Below are 17157 nucleotides of genomic sequence, written 5' to 3'. Positions count from 1 at the left end.
ACAGAATATTTTCAAAAGAAGACAGAAGTAAGGCCAAGAGACACATGAAAACATGCTCAAAGTCACTTATTATCCGAGAGATGCAAATCAAAACAACAATGCGGTACCATCTCACACCTGTCAGAATGGCTATCATCAACAAATCAACAAACGACAAGTGTTGGCGAGGATGCGGAGAAAAAGGAACCCTCGTGCACTGCTGGTGGGAATGCAGACTGGTGCAGCCACTGTGGAGAACAGTATGGAGTTTCCTCAAAAAACTGAAAATGGAACTCCCATTTGACCCAGTAATCCCACTCCTGGGTATATATCCAAAGAAACTAGAAACACCAATTAGAAAGGATATATGTACCCCTATGTTCATAGCAGCACAATTTACAATAGCTAAGATTTTGAAACAGCCTAGGTGCCCGTCAGCAGATGACTGTATCAGAAAACTGTGGTACATCTACACAATGGAATACTATGCGGCCATAAAAAAGAAGAAATTCTCATCATTTGCAGCAACCTGGATGGAATTGGAGAACATTATGCTAAGTGAAATAAGCCAGTCAATGAAAGAAAATTACCACATGATCTCACTCATTTATGGATAATAAAGAACATTATAAACTGATGAACAAAAATATAGATACAGAGACAGTAAAGCATCAAACAGACTGTCAAATTACAGGGGGAAGGTTAGGGAGAGGTGGGGGAGATAAGAGATCAACCGAAGGACTTGTGTGCATGCATATAAGCACAACCAATGGACACAAAACTCTGGGGGGTGAAGGCATGTATGGGTGTGGGGTGCGGGGACAATGGTAAGATATGTACACATATAATACCTAAATTAAAAACAGTGAAAATAAAATAAAATAAATCACAAGTGAAAAAAACAACAAAACTACAGGACATAGAAAATGAGATAGAGGAAGATATAAACAAGTGGAAAATGATACCATGTTCATGAATTGACAGAATTAACATAATTAAAATGTCCATACTACCCAAAGCAATATACAGATTCAATGTAATCCCTATTAAAATACCAATGGCATATTTCACAGATCTACAACAAACACTCCAAAAATTTATATGGAACCAAAAAGACCCCGAATAGCTACAGCAATCCTGAGAAAGAAGAACAAACTTGGAGGGATCACAATACCAGATGTCAAGTTATAATTACAAAGCCAGTGTACTCAAAACAGCCTGGTACTGGTACAAGAACAGGCATATAGATCAATAGAACAGAACAGAGAACCTAGAAATTGACCCAAGCCATTATGCTCATTTAATATTTGACAAAGGAGACAAGAGCATACAATGGAGTCAAGACAGTCTCTTCAATAAATGGTGCTGGGAAAATTGGACAGATACATGCAAAGAATGAAACCAGACCACCAACTTACACCATACACAAAAATAAACTCAAAATGGATAAAAGACTTAAATGTAAAGATGTGAAACCATAAAAATCTGGAAGAAATCATAGGAAGCAAAATCTCAGATATCTCGCATAGCAATGTTTATGAGTACATCTCTTAGAGCAAAAATAAATGGGATTACATCAAAATAAAAAGTTTTTACACAGCAAAAGAAACCATCAACAAAATGAAAAGGGAGCCCACTGCATGGAAGAACATATTTGCCAATGATACATCTGATAATGGGTTAATATCCAAAATATATAAGGAACTCATACAACTTAACGAAAGGAAGGCAAGCAATCCAATTAAAAAATGGGCAAAAGACCTAAATAGACACTTCTCCAAAGTGGACATACAGATGGCCAAGAGACACATGAAAAAAATGTTCAAAGGCACTGATCATCAGAGAAATGTAGATTAAAACAAAAATGACATATCACCTCACACCTGTCAGAATGGCTATTATCAACAAGTCAACAAATGACAAGTTCTGGCGAGGATGTGGAGAAAAGGGAACCCTAGTGCACTACTGGTGGGAATGCAGACTGTTGCAGCCACTGTGGGAAATAGTATAGAGTTTCCTCAAAAAATTAAAAATGGAACTGCTGTTTGACCCAGTGATTCCACTTCTAGGACTATATCCTAAGAAACCTGAAATACCAATCAGAAAGTATGTATACACCCCTATGTTCATAGCCACACAATTTACACTAGGTAAGACTTGGAAATAGCCCAAGTACTCATCAGCAGATGAATGGATAAAAAGCTGCAGTACATTTGCACCGTGGAATACTATGCAGCAGTAAAAAAGAAAGGAAGGAAGGAAGGGGAGAGAGAGAGAGAGAGAGAGAGGAATGAAGAAAGGAAGGAAGGAAGGAAGGAAGGAAGGAAGGAAGGAAGGAAGGAAGGAAGGAAGGAAGGAAGGAAGGAAGAAAAAACTCTTACCCTTTGAGACAGCATGGAGGGACCTGGAGAGTATTATGCTAAGAGAAATAAGCCAGTCAGAGAAAGACAAGTATCACATGATCTCACCCATATGTGGAATCTAATTAACAAAATAAATTGATGAACAAAATAGATCCAGAGACATAGAAGCATAGAACAGACTGCAGAATCTCAGAGGGAAGGCGAGGGAGGGTGGGTGAGTGGGAAGTAATCAACCAAAGAAGTTGTATGGATAATCCATGGACACAGACAATAAGATGCTGAAGGCCTGGGGTGGGGATGGTGGGGGGGTCACCAGAAGGGATCAATGGGGGGAAAAGAAGGAAATATGTAATACTTTCAACAATAAATATTTATTTAATATATGTGTGTGCATATATACACAAAGTAATAAAAACCTTAATAGATAAAAAATATATCTTATAATTAAAAATTTTAAAACTTCTCCTGCAGGAGAAACCAAGATGGCGGCATAGGTAAACACCTAAACTGCTGCCTCACACAACAATATCAAAACTACAACTAAAAGACAAAATGGACACCATCCAGAACCACAGAAAAGCTGGCTGAGTGGAAATTCTACAACTAGAAGGAGAGAGGAAACACATTGAGACTCAGAGTAGCTGCAACAGGCTGAGGTACCCGCGTAGAGGACAGGCAGCTGACTACATGGGCGGCTGAGTGTGCGGCTGGCTTTCTAAAGTGGGAGGGAGATGGAAGCTCCAGACTGTGCTGAACTCCAGTCCTGGGCGAGACTCTGGGAACCCTAACTCATTTTGGGGGGAATCTGGACTGTCAGGAAAAGAGAAAGCACACTGAGACTCAGGGGAGCTGCGGAAGGCAGAGGTCCAGAGGCGCGCGCATGCAGAGAGGATTGACTGCTGAGTGCACGGGCAGCTGAGTGTGCGACTGGCTTTCTAAAGCAGGAGGGAGACCGAAGCTCCCAACTACACGGAACTCCAGTTCTGGGCGAGTTTCTGGGAAACCAGACTCATTCAGGGAGAAACTGGACTGTCTGGCAGCGGATGAAACTTGAGGGTGGCCTTCTCTCAGAGGTTCTTGCAGTGATTACCAAGGGACACTGAGACCCAGGGGCCTCATAGGGCAGGGCTGACAGGAAGCCAAGGCTGTCTGCTCCACCCTGAGACTCCGCGCCATCCAAGCTGAGCTCAGAGGCTTTTGCAAGTCTTCTCCCATAAGGGTGTCTCCAGCACAGAAGTTCTCCCAGCGTAGACACAGCTGATCCTCACAGCCAATTGGCCTGGAGGTCAATTCTTCCCAGTGATACCAACAACAATCAAGACTTAACTGCAACAAGGCTGTGCACACAGTCCACAAAAGGGTGCACCAAAAGTGTCCACCTCAAGTAACTGGGGGAGGCTGAGCCACTGGGCCCTATAGGACACCTACCACACAAAGCTATTCTACCAACTCAGGGAAGCAGCCAAAATGCGGAGACAAAGAAACAGATCAAAAATGAAAGAAATGGAGGAAAGCAAATGACTGGATATAGAGTTCAAAACCACGGTTATAAGGTTTTTCAAGAATTTCCTAGAAAAGGCCGATAAATTTAGCAAGACCCTTGAGGATATGGAAAAGGACCAACTAGAAATTAAAATACACTGACTGAGCCCTGGCTAGTTTGGCTCAGTGAGTAGAGCATCGGTCTGTGGATTGAAGGGTCCCAGGTTCGATTCCGGCCAAGGGCACATGCCTGGGTTGCGGGCTTGATCCCCAGTGTGGGGCGTGCAGGAGGCAGCCAGTCAGTGATTCTCTCTCATCATTGATGTTTCTATCTCTCTATCCCTTCCTCTCTGAAATCAATAAAAATATATTAAAAATAAAATAAAATACACTGACTGAAATAAAAAATATTATACAGGACCTAACAGCAGACTAGAGGACCACAAGAATCAAGTCAAAGATTTGAAATACAAAGAAGCAAAAAACACTCAACCAGCCGAAACCGGTTTGGCTCAGTGGATAGAGCGTCGGTCTGCGGACTGAAGGGTCCCAGGTTCGATTCCGGTCAAGGGCATGTACATTGGTTGCGGGCATATCCCCGGTGGGGGGTGTGCAGGAGGCAGCTGGTTGATGTATCTCTCTCATCGATGTTTCTAGCTCTCTATCCCTCTCCCTTTCTCTCTGTGAAAAAGCAATAAAATATATTAAAAAAAAAAAACACTCAACCAGAAAAGCAAAAAGAAAAAAGAATCCAAAAATTTGAAGATAGTGTAAGGAGCCTCTGGGACAACCTCAAGCGTACCAACATCCGAATTATGGGGGGGTGCCAGAAGAAGAGAGAGAGCAAGATACTGAAAACCTATTTGAAGAAATAATGACAGAAAACTCCCCCCACCTGGTAAAAGAAATAGATTTACAAGTCCAGGAAGCACACAGAACCCCAAACAAAAGGAATCCAAAGAGGACCACACCAAGACACATCATAATTAAAATGCCAAGGGCAAAAGACAAAGAGAGAATATTAAAAGCAGCAAGAGAAAAACAGTTAATTACTTATAAGGGAGCACCCATACGACTGTCAGCAGATTTCTCAACAGAAACTATGCAGGCCAGAAAGGAGTGGCAAGAAATATTCAAAGTGATGAATAGCAAGAACTTACAACCAAGATTACTCTACCCAGCAAAGCTATCATTCAGAATTGAAGGGCAGATAAAGAGCTTCACAGATAAGAAAAAGCTAAAGGAGTTCATCACCCCCAAACCAGTATTACATGAAATGCTGAAAGGTATTCTTTAAGAAGAGGAAGAAGAAGAAAAAGGTAAAGATAAAAATTATGAACAACAAATACATGTCTATCAACAAGTAAATCTAAAAATCAAGTGAATAAAAAATCTGATGAACAGAATAAACTGGTGAATATAATAGAATCAGGGGCATAGAAAGGGAGTGGACTGACAATTCTCGGGGGGAAAGGGGTGTGGGGGTGCGGGAAGAGACTGGACAAAAATTGTACACCTATGGATGAGGACAGTGCAGGGGAGGTAAGGGCAAAGGATGGGGTGGGAACCTGGTGGAGGGGAGCTATGGGGGTAAAAAGAGGAACAATTGTAATAATCTGAACAATAAAGATTTATTAAATTAAAAAAATAATAATAAAATAATAAAAACTTCTCCTGCAGACCACAGCTCCATCCTGCCAACTCTTTCACTATGTCTTCCTACAGCTATTGCTTGCCAGTCCTCAGCCTCCTTGTCCTGTGGGGGCCTGGGCGGTGTCGTGGTGTGCTTTGGAGCAGGAGGTGCCTACCACGCACCCAGCATCCACAGAGGCTCTGTGGCCCTGGCATGTCAGTGTCCTCTACCCGCCGTGTGTTCTCATCCTCTGGGGACTATGGCAGTGGCTCCGTGGGCTCCCTGGCCCAGTCCTACGGGCTTCTAGTGGGCAAGAGAAGGTGACCAAGCAGAACCTCAATGACTGTCTGGCCTCCTACCTGAAGAAGGTGTGCACCCCTGGAGAGGGCCAATGGAGACCTGGAGGTGAAGATCCGTGACTAGCACCAGAAGATGGGCCCACCTGTCCACACCTCCAGCCACTATTACCAGACCCTGGAGGAGCTATGGGACAAGATTCTGGGGGCCATCACGGAGAACTCCAAGATTGTCCTGTGCAGGGAGCGGCTATAGGGCTAAGCCTCGGACTGACCTGTGGCAGAGCCACATACAAGTCCCAGCTTGGAGGGCAGAGCCCCCCAGCACAATTAAGCTTGACCTTATAGTCCTCCCTTGTTCCTAGGTAGCTAATGGGCTGTGGGAGGTGCAGCAAGTGCTGCCAAAACAAGGCTTGAGTAACAAAATAGATTTGAAACTCCCAAGAACATGTAAGCATGTTGACCACTCCCCTTGTTTTGCTTTGTGTCATCTGACTATAAAATAAAGCTTTGGGCCCTAACCGGTTTGGCTCAGTGGATAGAGCATCGGCCTGCGGACTCAGGGGTCCCAGGTTCGATTCGGGTAAAGGGCATGTACCTTGGTTGCAGATACATCCCCAGTGGGGGGGGTGCAAGAGGCAGCTTATCGATGTTTCTCTCTCATTGATGTTTCTAACTCTCTATCCCTCTTCCTTCCTCTCTGTAAAAAAATCAATAAAATATAAAAAATAATAAAAATAAAATAAAATAAAGCTTCAGCTTACAGGCTGTGTCACTGTTTCCTCATCCAGGCACAAGTGGCCCACCTAGCCCCAACTGTGTTCTCTTGTCTGTCTTCTTTAATCTCTCACCGCCCCTCCTCAGGCTCACCCCTGGCCATGCCGGACATGGTTCAGAACTGCAGATGGGCAATGCCCGTCTGGCTGCGCATAACTTCCGAATCAAGTTCAAGAAGGAGCAGGCCCCACGCATGAGCATGGAGGTGAACATGAGCAGCCTGCACGAGGTGCTGGACCAGTTGAGCCTGGCCAGAGCCTGTCTGGATATGCAGGCAGCGGCCTGGGGAAGAGCTGGCCGACCTGAAGAAGAACCACACGGAGGACATCATTGCTCTGAGGGGCCAGGTGGCATTGACCTAGCCAAGATCCTAAGTGATGTGAGAAGCCAATATGAGGTCATGGCTGAGAAGAACCGGAAGGATGCTAAAGCCTGGGTCACCAGCCAGACTGAGGAGCTGAACCGGGACGTCACTGGCCCCACAGAGCAACTGCAGCTTAGCAAGACTCCGACCTGTGCCACACCCTCCAGGGCCTGGAGACCAAGCTGCAATCTCCGCTCAGCGTAAAAGCCAGGCTGGCAGACATCGAGGCTCGCTCAGAGCCCAGCTGTCACAGACCCAGGCGCTGGTCAGCAGAATCAAGGCCCGGCCCAGTGACGTTTGTGCTGACACTGAGCGGCAGAACCTAGAGCAGGAAAGAGAATGCCACCTACCCAGCCTGCGCAAGGGCCAGGATGCCTATTACAACAACCTGCCCACAGCCTCCTGGGCTTCCTGCTGTAGCAGAGGGATGGAGGCTCCTGGGTAAGGGCAGCGGCGGGAGGGACCCTTTCCCTGGCTCTTCCTCTGACCTGTCAATAAAAGTTTATGGCCCAGCCTGGCCAGAGTGGCTCAGCGGTTGAGCGTCGAACTATGAACCAGAAGGTGAAGGTGCAATTCCTGGTCAGGGCACATCCCCAGGTTGCTGGGCTTGATCCCCGGTGCGGGGTGTGCAGGAGGCAGCCAATCAATGATTCTCTATCATCATCGATGTTTCTATCTCTCTGTCCCTCTCCCTTCCTCTCTGAAATCAATAAAAATATTTTTTTTATTTTAAAAAATGTTATGGCCCAAAGGAGGAAAAACATTTTTTAAGTAGTAAAGATTTTGCTTATTATTGATTGTCCCAATAAAGTCCTTTATATGGTCCTTTTTCCCCTGGTCTGTGCTCAAACCCAGGAGCACACAATGCATGCAGTTTCCTGTCCCTTTGGTCCCCATTAATCTGGAACAGTTCCTCAACATGAGCATTTCATGACCTTGTGATTTCTAAATTACAATGATTTTTAATTGCAATTATTTTGTAGAGTGCCCCTCAATTTGGGTTTATCTGATGTTTTCTCATAATTGGGTTTTAGAAGGGATACTATCATAGAGATACTTTGCCTTTGTCAGGAGGCACGTGCTATTCGTTTTTCCCAATTCTAGTGATGTTATCTTTGATCCCTCGGCGAAGGTGGTTCCTACCAGATTTCTGTGTGGAAAGCCACCCCTCTGTCCTTAGTAATTTAGAAGCTCATCGAACATTCACTCCCTCGTTTGAGTGCCATTGATAATGTCCTCACTCCTTATTCTTCACAAGAATAATGTCCTTATTCTTCACATAGCGTTCCTTAGTAGGCATTCCTCCATGTCAATATTTTGTAATCCATTCTTGTTGTTATTATATTCTGATGTTCAATCATTCCAAAATTGGTGTTGGTCCCTTTTGACATTCTCATCATTCTTTAAAAACACAGAAATATTTATGAGTGCAACAGAATGTTGGCTTTGACTTATTCTGAAATGGTTGCTAAAACATACAATGAAACTGTGTGTATACTCACAAATGAGAGAGACGGGGAGAGAGAGAGAGAGAGAAAGAGAGAGAGAGAGAGAGAGAGAGAGAGAGAGAGAGAGAGAGAGAGAGAAAGTTTACAAACCAAGTGGCATGAAACAACAGAGAGCTGTTCTCTCGGAGTTTGGGAGGCCCGAAGAAACTCAGTATCAGAAGAGCCCCCCCCCAAAGGCACCGGGGAAGGGCCCCTCCTTGTGTCTTGCAGCTCCCGGCAGCTCCGGCCTCCCGGGGCTGTGCCTGCATCACTCCAACCTTGGCCTCCCTCTTGGCATGGCTTCCCCTTTGTGTGTGTGTCTGTGTCCTCTCCTCTTCTTGTAAGGACACTGGCCATTGGGTTAGGGCCTAACCTAAATCCTGGATGATTTCATCTTAAGATCCTTAACTAACTACACCTGCAAAGATCCTATTGCCAAACGAGATCACAGTGTGAGACTCTAAGTGGACATGAATTTGGAGGTCACGCATAGAGGCCTTCACAGATGAGAGAGTGGAACCACACATTTAGCTCCTGGCAGCCAATGAGAAAAAAGCAATACCGTTGCATAGTTCCTATTGTTAATAAGGAGAGAGCTAGCAGACCTAAGAGGGCAGCAAAGCTGTTCCTGACTCTAAGGTCTGAAACATCTTACGTGAGAGCCCCTGACCAACAGCACCAGGGTCACCTGGGAACTCCTTAGACAGGCAACTTCACCGCACACCTACCGAGTCTGAAATCCTGGAGTGGAGCCCATGAAGCCTTCAACAAACCCTCCAAAGTGATTCTATGGCTCTCTCAAGCTCAAGAAGCCCTATGACAGACAATGTGCTCGGAGATAATGCAAAAGTAACGGGTTCCATACAACTGTTCTTATAGCACCTTCTGTGTGTTACATCCTTAAATAGAAGCAACGTTATGACAGCAAACACAATAACCCTCCTGGTTGGGGGCAGGGGAGCAAAATTCAGACAGTTCCATTATGCTCTGGGGATCGGTGCACCTCAGCTCCCATTGGCATCCGGGACAGCTGCTCAGAAGCCAGATCCACATCCCCCCACAGCACGGAGGCTCAGGCCCCAAGGCACAAGCCCCAGGCAGCAGCTGTGTCACCATTTCTAACGCAGCCTCGTCGACCACGGAGGTCACTCCTACAGCATCACAAAGTTCTCAGGTCCGAGGGGAAAGAACAGACACACAGCCTCTTGGTGGATAAGGCTCAGAAGAGTCCATGGGACTAGAATGCCATTGTGGCAGGTGTGAGAAAGCAGGATCTGTCACTGAGACATGAAGGAAATCCACAGGCAAGCATGAGCCGCAACGCTCCCGCTCAGACTGCATTGTTCTCAATAAAAGGACCACCCCCCCCACCAAGTCCTCAAAGCAACTGGAAGTCGACCTCACCCTCAGCGGACCTCACTCCCAGGCTGCCTCTGGGATCTGGGCCCCTTTGGCCATCACAGGAGGCATTTGTGCATCATCCCACCTAAATCCCAGCGGCCACATAAACCAGGGGTGACCACCACGTTCAATTGCTTCTCAAAGGACACTACTCAATGCGTCATTTCTTTCTTTGTTGGCTGCAAATAATTTTCCTTTGATTATGCTTTGAAATATGGCAGAATATGATCCTTTCGTTTTCAAAAGCTAGCAGCAGTGATTAAAAAAATAAAGTAAAATAAAGTGAAGGATAAGACAGGGATTTCCATGTCCACACACTGGGAGGTGGCTCTGCGTTTAGCCTCATAGTTAGTCTCCAGACTTCAAATGTGCATGAGCAGTCCGTCCAAACGTCACTCTCCCCGTGTTAGTCAGTCTTCGCCAAGCCAGCATTTCTGGAGTAATCCATTCTTCGCCCGGCCAAGAACAACCCGGAGTGCAGGCAGATCCCGTAGACGGAGTGGTGGGTAAGGTACAGAGGGTGCTGGCCGCTCCCCACCCGGAGCTGAGACCCATAGCCTGGGCCAGGTCCAACCCCCACCAAACCGAAGGCTGTCTATTCTGTAAACCCCTTCATTCACACCCACACACCCCTCCAAGTTACTCCCCTCCTTTCCAGCCCTCCTCTCTGATTCCAGGTCCTCTGATTCTTGTTGGGCACATGGCACTAGGTCAGTGGTCGGCAAACTGCGGCTCGCGAGCCACATGCGGCTCTTTGGCCCCTTGAGTGTGGCTCTTCCACAGAATACCACGGCCTGGGCTAGTCTATTTTGAAGAAGTGGCGTTAGAAGAAGTTTAAGTTTAAAAAATGTGGCTCTCAAAAGAAATTTCAATCGTTGTACTGTTGATATTTGGCTCTGTTGACTAATGAGTTTGCCGACCACTGCACTGCATTAGGTCATCTCTTCCTGACAGTCTCACCCCATTAAGTGACCCATCAGGTGGGTTCCACTCCTTCCTATGCCTTCCACCATCTCCCCTCAGATCTATTAATGACTAAATCAATCTCCATTGAACAGATGGGTCCTCCTGTAGGAGAGGAAAACTTTAGGTTCATGGACTAAGGTCATGCAAATTAACCAAAGACAGATCAACAGAGAAGCAGTTTATTAGCCCATGCAGCACACACACACACATCAGAGACAATGATGAGTTACTCAAAGAGGTGGTTACACCTTGAGGCTTCTATAATACAAGGGGCCCAGTGCACGAATTCATGCACCTTGAAAGGAACTGTGGGCTGTGAGGCTGCGGTGGGCACAGGAGTGGGTCTCAGCCCATCCTCCATGCCCCCACCAGGCCCCTTTCACCACGGCCTCCAGTCCCCTGTCTGCTGGCAGCCCTGTTCATACCCACTAATGGCATGGAGCGATTGAGGCCAGCCAGCTCCAGCAGCAGGTGCAAGCAGGGCCGGTGCCCCAATCGCCCCTCGGGAGCAGGAGGAGGTGGAGAAGCTCTGAGGGCCTTGGTTTGGCACCCCCCACTCAGCTGCTCCACCATCCTGCCGTGGCCAACTCCCACCATGTTCCGTACGCACCCCCTGGTGGTCAGCACATATCATAGCCACTGGTTGTTCGGTTGTTTGGTTGTTCGGTCTATTTGCATATTAGCCTTTTATTATATAGGATAATGCATATATCAAATACATTCATTTAAAGTGTACAAATCAGTGGTGTGTGTCACTTATTCTGAAGCTTGTCTTAGTTTGTCACTAGTTATTATTTACACCATGCTGAGTAACCCTGAACTTTGAGGCCAGCCCTGCGGAACTTGTTTTCCAGTGCAGGGTCAGAGAATTATTAGATTAGACACGGAAATCTCAGCTGGGCCACCGAATGGGCCACACACCAGCCCTAAGGAGCCCTTTAATCAGCGAGTGATGCCTTACCTACAACCCTACTCTGAGAAAAATCATGACCTTTGACTTACTTCTCTCTGAACAAACATTCTTTTCATTAAGTGACTAATGAAGATGAGGTTTAAAGTAGTTATTCTATCGCTTTGAATGGTTTCTAAAGCTGCTTAAAAGTTTGCCAGTGGTAGACATGCTTGGAGTAAGTGCAAACGTTGTCATTGTTCAAGGGGCCTGGCTCTCAGGAAGTAAAGAGAGCTCTGAAGCGTGGCGCGCCAGGGAGTTTCAAGGGGCTGCCAAGCAACTGTGTGAGTCACAAGGGAGGAAAACCTTTCCCTCCTTCCCTTCTAGGTTCTCCGGCTGGTCTCACAATTAAATTGACATAAGACAGATTAACAGGAGCACTGGCCGAGTAGCTCAGTTGGTTAGAAAATCGTCCCAATGTGCCAAGGTTGTGGGTTCAATCCCTGGTCAGGACACATTCAAGAAGCAACCAATGAGTGCGTAAAGAAGTGGAGCGACAAATCAATGTTTTTCTCTCTCTCTCTCTCTAAAAAGTCAATCAATAAAAAAAAAATTTTAGAAAGAAAGCCATATTTGGGTTTTTATACTATAGCAAATGTGCTAGCTAATATAACTTCCTTTTTCACCCCGGTGCTTCAACATTCATTTTACAAAGGAGATGGACCTCTGGCCACTCAGCGGTGATGCACTCTCAAGTTACAACTGTCTGTCCCTCTGCGACTGTCACATCAAATCCAATATCCCTAAAACAAAGGCTTTAGTCTTCAAAGAAAATTTTAAAACACATTAACAGGAGAAAACCAATTTAATTTTGTACTTATGGGAGCCCTACTAAAAATATGAAACTCAAAGAAGTGACCAAAGCAGGCAGCTTTTGTTCCTTTTAGACAAGGAAACAACAAATGTGTGAAGAATTGAGAGGACAGAGAAGGGGGTGTAGGGTAGTACATTAGTGAGGACGTAACCAGATTTGTCCATACAGCCTTCTCAGCCCTAAATTCCCTGCCTCTGCTGTAAGGCTGGCTCTCCCTCCTGGCACAGGGAGGGTACCTTTCGCAGGGAGAGTTATTTCCTGCTTTCGGGGACAAAGGCGGGTCAGGGTGCCCTTCTTGCCTCAATGGACTTTAATGGAAAAGAATCAGTATTCTACGGCGGCATAACTTGGGGTGACATATTCCGAACCCCGACAGCGAGTGTAGGTTTCTCAGACATAACATATCGAGAGGAGCACCCCTGAGGAGGGCCCCATCCTTGCCTCGCTCCCTTTCCTCCATCTCAGTAAGTGGCCATGCTATGCACCTGCTAGTCAGATCGAAACCTTCCTCTCCTCGCCTCAAGCTTACGCCCATCCCATCAACACTCAAACCTGTAACACAATTCAACACAGCAAATGTGTGCGTTTGCAGCCAGACACTCACCAGAACTTTCCTGCTTCTCTCTTGTCTCGCCATGTCCTGGGATCTCCGTGTCTGCTACGCTGTGCACTGGGAGTCACCGCAGGCACCCGTGAGCAGGAGTGAAGGTGTAATGAGCACCTGGCAGCAAACACGGGTAGAGTGAGCAATGCTGATGGACAGGCGGAGGGAAATCCCAGCCCATTTCTGGAACACTGAGTGCAGGCAGGAGAGCACTGATGGAGGACGCAGCAGAGAAAACCGCAGGTGGACCAGGAGGTACAGTTCAGGGGGGCGGGGTGCAAGGACTGTCTCGTGTTGGAATGCAGTTGTGAGGGGCAGAGCCCCAAGTGAGCCTCAGCCACTTCTCTGCCCACTCCTGCTGAAAGCAATCCAATCCCAGAGTTCCCGTGAGCCTGTGTGGGCGGGCCAGAGATGAGAGAGAACTTGTGCCATGAAAGAATGCAACCAGGACTCTGAAGACAGACAGAAGGACGGAGGCAGAAACTTAACCTCAGAGGAAACAACAGGAGTGGGCCATATGTTCAAAAATAAGTTTTCTAGGCTGTAGTTTATTTTTTTTAACTACCTGTAAAACTTGAAGTAGTGTATTTGATGTTTGACAATGCCCTGCTCTACCACCAGGGGGTGTGAGTCTCCACTATTTCATGTCTTTAAGGCCTGCCTTTATTGCCAAAATTATAAACTCCTTAGATGTAGGGAAGAAAATGCATCATCCTACAGAGAGTAAATGAGATAATTGATGAATTACATATAAATAACTTGAACAGGATGTTGCCAAGCCAAAGAATATTTAGGAAACTCAGGAATGGAATGTATCCATTTACTCCCTACGCATATCGGGCTGGATGTGGACTGAGGAACTGGGAGCACACAGCTTCCATCCTGGGGAAGGCCACGAGCTGTGAGCAGCAACAAAAGGAATGTGAAGTAGAGAGAGCTGCAGGTTTCCCGGGGGCTTCATGACCCAGCAAAAGTGATGGGAACATAGTGTAATGATTTCATGTGATTTAAATCCACTTTGTGACTTCAGTGAAGTTGTTTCAATCCACTTGTTTATAACAAAGACCCCAAAAATTGTTTTTATTTTATTTTCTACTTTTATTGATTTTTAGAAAAAGAGGAAGGGAGAGAGAGAAACATCAATCCGATCCCTCCTGCACATCCCCTACCATAGGTAGAGCCCACAACCTGGGCATATGACCTGACCAGGAATCCAACTGGCATCTTTCAATACATGGAATGGGGCCCAAACAACTTTTTTGCCATACCAGCCAGGGCAAAAAAGTTTTTTCTGTTTTTGTTTTTTTGATTATTTTTTAATCTTTATTGTTGAAAGTATTACATAGGTCCTCCTCTTTCCCCCATTAACCTCCTGTCCCCACCCTCAGACCTGCACCACCCCCTTGGCTGTGTCCACGGGTTATGCATATATGCATACAAGTTCATTGGTTGATCTCTTCCCACCCATCCTCCCTTGCCTTCCCTTTGAGGTTCAACAGTCTTTCATGCTTCTATGTCTCTGGGTCTATTTTATTATTATTATTATTAATTTATTTTTTAATAAATCTTTATTGTTCAGATTATTACAGTAGTTCCTCTTTTTTCCCCCTATAGATCCCCTCCACCTGGTTCCCACCCCACCCTCTACCCTTACCCCCTCCCCCCCGCCACTGTCCTCATCCATACGATTTTTGTCCAGTCTCTTCCCACACCCCCTTCCCCTGAGAATTGTCAGGCCACTCCCTTTCTATGCCCCTGATTCTATTATATTCACAAGTTTATTCTGTTCATCAGATTTTTTATTCACTTGATTTTTAGATTCACTTGATAGATATGTATTCGCTGTCACTTTGTTGTTCATAATTTTTATCTTTTTTTTTTAATATATTTTATTGTTTTTTGTTTTTGTTTTTGTGGGTTTTTTTTACAGAGAGGAAGGGAGAGTGATAGAGAGTCAGAAACATCGATGAGAGAGAAACATCTATCAGCTGCCTCCTGCACGCCCCCCACTGGGGATGTGCCCGCAACCAAGGTACATGCCCTTGGCCAGAATCAAACCTGGGACCTTTCAATTCGCAGGCCGACGCTCTATCCACTGAGCCAAACCGGTTAGGGCCATAATTTTTATCTTTACCTTTTTCTTCTTCTTCCTCTTCTTACAGAATACCCTTCAGCATTTCATGTAATCCTGGTTTGGTGGTGATGAACTCCTTTAGCTTTTTCTTGTCTGTGAAGCTCTTTATCTCACCTTCAATTCTAAATGATAGTTTTGCTGGGTAGAGTAATCTTGGTTGTAGGTTCTTACTATTCATCACTTTGAATATTTCTTGCCACTCCCTTCTGGCCTGCATAGTTTCTGTTGAGAAATCAGCTGACAATAGTATGGGTACTCCCTTGTAGGTAACTAACTGTTTTTCTCTTGCTGCTTTCAAGATTCTCTCTTTGTCTTTTGCCCTTGGCATTTTAATTATGATGTGTCTTGGTGTGGTCCTCTTTGGATTCCTCTTGTTTGGGGTTCTGTGCGCTTCCTGGACTTGTAAGTCTATTTCTTTCACCAGGTAGGGGAAGTTTTCTGTCATTATTTCTTCAAATAGGTTTTCAGTATCTTGCTCTCTCTCTTCTTCTGGCACCCTCATAATTCGGATGTTGGTATGCTTGAAGTTGTCCCAGAGGCTCCTTACACTATCTTCATATTTTTGGATTCTTTTTGCTTTTTTCTTTTCTGGTTGGGTGTTTTTTGCTTCTTCGTATTTCAAATCTTTGACTTGATTCTTGCAATCCTCTAGTCTGCTGTTGGATTTCTGTATATTTCTTTATTTCAGTCAGTGTACACTTAATTTCTAGTTGGTCCTTTTTCATATCCTTGAGGGTCACACTAAATTTCTCAAAGGTTTCTAGACGATTCTTGAGTAACCTTATAACCATGGTTTTGAACTCTATATCCAGTAGTTTGCTTTCCTCCATTTCTGTCATTTGTGACCTGTTTCTTTGTCTCCCCAGTTTGGCTGCTTCCCTGTGTTGACAGAGTGGCTTTGTGTGCTAGGTGTCCTATAGGGCCCAGTGGCTCAGCCTCCCTAATTACTTGAGGTGGACACTGTTGGTGCACCCCTTTGTGGGCTGTGTGCACAGTCTTGTTGTAGTTAGGCCTTGATTGTTGTTGGTATCACTGGAGGAATTGACCTCCAGGCCAATTGGCTGTGAGGACCAGTTGTGTCTACGATGGGAGAGCTTCTGTGCTGGAGACACCCTTATGGGGCAGGATTTGCTTCATTGGGACTTTGGCGCTCACTGAGTCTGCTCCCTGAGTGTGTCTCTTATGGATCTGAAGAGTTGTAATCTGGATGATATCACTCTGACCACTAGGTACACTGGCTCTTGGATCTCCAAGGAGGTGCAAAGTCAGCCACTGCCTGAGGCCACTCAGCAGGAGCTACAGAGAGATCTACAGATTCCTCCTCTTTGTTTGGGGTTTGGAGGTGCCCAGATGAGGCCCACCTGTGAAGCAATGCAAGCTGCTGTCCAGCTTTGGGCCTTCTTTTGGATGCTCTGGGGCTCTCGGACCCAGCTGCAGTATGTTAGGTTTAATATTGCAAAAGGCCAGGCCATTCATATGCAAAAGGCTCTGCGCACAGCTTGGGTAGGGTTGTAAATTGGGTGGGGCAGGGTCTCAGGGAATCACCTGGGAGGAGCAAACAGCAATGGCTGACCATCAGCCCTTCCCCAAAGAGGTCCCCAGGTCTCTGTGTCCCGCGGCACTGTGCAGGAACAATGATCACTGCAAGCACCTCTGAGAGAAAGCTGCCTTCGAGTTCTTCCCAATGCCATACAGTCCAGTTTCTCCCCATATGAGTCTGGGTCCCCAGAGTCTCACCCGGAACTGGAGTTCAGAGCAGTTGGGAGCTTGTATCTCCCTCCTGATTGAAAAAGACAACAGCGTACTCAGTTGCCAGCCCTTTTCCGCGCACACATCTCCGTACCTCCGCACCTCCTCCCAGTTTTAGTGTGTGTTTTTTCTTTCCTTCTAGTTGTATAAATTCCACTC

The 17157-nt window shown here is 45.8% G+C and overlaps 1 pseudogene; it reads left to right on the top strand.

The window, feature by feature from the left end:
- Nucleotides 1–1156: 1156 nt before the first annotated feature.
- LOC129151721 (keratin, type I cytoskeletal 19-like) lies at nt 1157–7339 on the top strand (annotated as a pseudogene).
- Nucleotides 7340–17157: the final 9818 nt, after the last annotated feature.

Source organism: Eptesicus fuscus, chromosome 15 (assembly GCF_027574615.1).
Source record: "Eptesicus fuscus isolate TK198812 chromosome 15, DD_ASM_mEF_20220401, whole genome shotgun sequence".
NCBI lineage: Eukaryota > Metazoa > Chordata > Mammalia > Chiroptera > Vespertilionidae > Eptesicus > Eptesicus fuscus.
Note: the sequence above shows the minus strand (reverse complement) of the source record. Positions and strands in the feature narration are given on the sequence as shown.